This window comes from Palaemon carinicauda, unplaced genomic scaffold (assembly GCF_036898095.1).
Source record: "Palaemon carinicauda isolate YSFRI2023 unplaced genomic scaffold, ASM3689809v2 scaffold136, whole genome shotgun sequence".
Taxonomy (NCBI): domain Eukaryota; kingdom Metazoa; phylum Arthropoda; class Malacostraca; order Decapoda; family Palaemonidae; genus Palaemon; species Palaemon carinicauda.
In genome coordinates, this window is record NW_027168882.1 from 192,501 (window position 1) to 195,000 (window position 2,500).

Here is a 2,500-nt window from a genome sequence, read left to right on the forward strand (position 1 = left end):
TAAAATGTGTCATTTACAGACTCAACTAATAATTAAAATTTGACCGCCAAAATTGAAACGCCATCAACCGTCATCGGTTGAAGTTCCCCCTCTTACCGAGCCATACCAACACACGCACATACATGCCATACAATTTCGCGCGCTTTTTATTATTATTATTATTATTATTATTATTATTATTATTAGAAGCCAAGCTACAACCCTAGTTAGAAAAGCAGGATGCCAACAGGAAAAGTAGACCAGTGAGGAAAGGAAACAAGGAAAAATTAAATATTTTAAGAACTGTGACATCAAAATACACATTTCCTACATAAACTATAAATTTTTTTTAACAAAACAAGAAGAGAAACTATATAGAATAATGTGCCCGAGTGTACCCTCAAGCACGAGAACTCTAACCCTATTATTATTATTATTATTATTATTATTACCTGCTAAGCTACAACCCTAGTTGGAAAAGCAGGATGCTGTAAGCCCAGGGGCTCCAAAAGGGAAAATAGCCCAGTGAGGAAAGGAAACAAGGAAAAATTAAATATTTTAAGAACAGTAACATTAAAATACATATTTCCTACATAAACTATAAAAATTTTAACAAAACAAGAAGGGAAATTAGATAGAATAGTGTGCCCGAGTGTACCCTCAAGCAAGAGAACTCTAACCCTATTATTATTATTATTATTATTATTATTATTATTATTATTATTATAACCTGCTAGGCTACAACCTTAGTTGGAAAACCAGGATGCTATAAGCCTAGGGGCTCCAAAAGGGAAAATAGCCCAGTGAGGAAAGGAAACAAGGAAAAATTAAATATTTTAAGAACAGTAACATTAAAATACACATTTCCTACATAAACTATAAAAACTTTAACAAAACAAGAGGAAGAAAAATAAGATAGAATAGTGTCCCCGAGTGTACCCTCAAGCAAGAGAACTCTAACCTAAGACAGTGGAAGACCATGGTACAGAGGCTATGGCACTACCTAAGACTAGAGAACAATGGCTTGATTTTGGAGTGTCCTTCTCCTAGAAGAGCTGCTTACAATAGCTAAAAGAGTTTCTTTTACCCTTACCAAGAGGAAAGTAGCCACTGAACAATTACAGTATAGAAATTAGTCTCTTGATAGAAGGAGAAGTGTTTGGTAATATCAGTGTTGTTAGGTGTAAGAGGAAAGACAAGAATGTGTAAAGAATATGCCAGACTATTCGGTGTATGTGTTATTATTATTATCATTATTATTATTATTATTATTATTATTATTATTATTATTATTATTATTATTATTATTAGAAGCTAAGCTGCAACCCTAGTTGGAAAAGCAAGATGCTACAAGCCCAAAGGCTCCAACAAGGAAAAATAGCCCAGTACGGAAAGGAAACAAGGAAATGAATACATTACAAGAGAAGTAATATATTCAAAAATAAAATTTTTCAAAATATGTAACATTAGATTAGATCTTTCATATATTAACTATTCAATACATGAAGTTGACGAATTTACCCGATTATGAAATAAGATTTCCATTCGTGTTTCGTTTATAAAATTAATTACTTTTCTCTCAATTTTGATAAATAAACGATGGAAAATATTGTATTGGACTAGTTGGAAAAACAGGATGCTATAAACCTAAAGGCTCCAACAGGAAAAATAGCCCGGTGAGGAAAGGAAATAAGGACAAACTACAAGAAGTTTAAGAATAATAACAACATTAAAATAAAATAACACGAGGATATAAATTTCAAAATAACAAGAGGAAGAGAAACAAGAAAGAGTGTGCCCGGGTGTACCCTCAAGCAAGAGATCTCTAACCCAAGGCAATGGAAGACCATAGTACAGAGGCTATGGCACTACCCCAGACTAGAGAACAATGGTTTGATAAAATATATAGCATATTGCCACAGAATATTTCGTTAATTATATTAATTTATTCATATTTTAGAATTACATAATTCAAAACAATATTTTGTAGTACAGTAGTCGAAAAAAGATGTTTATTTGTTATAATAGTAGTTTAACATTCGAATCATAATTTCAGTATATTAGATTTTAAGATTTTATGTGGCGAAGTCAACAAAACACCATCTCGGGAGTTTCGTGATCAAACGATTCAATTTTAGAACGAAACATTCTGGGAAACAGTGGATTGAAATATAGCATTTTGTTGTGATTCGAATTTTTCTTTTTATTTCGTTTTTAAAGAACGTGGTTTTGAAAACAATTTTCCTTCGTTGTTTTAAAGGTTTAAAAGTCACTCATGAGTGGCAGAGGCAAGGGACAGTGACATTGCCCTATCGAGCAGGACAATGCCCTAGAGACTGACCTGATATAACATAAGATCAGCGGCCAAGCCCCCTTTTCCCCCAAGCTAGGACCAAGGAAGGCCAGACAATGGCTGCTGGTATCTCAGCTGGTAGACCTACAGGCTCCCCCAAACACCCCCATCCTTTGCTCACAAGAATGGTGAGGTTGCGGAGACTGCAAGAAACTATATATATATATA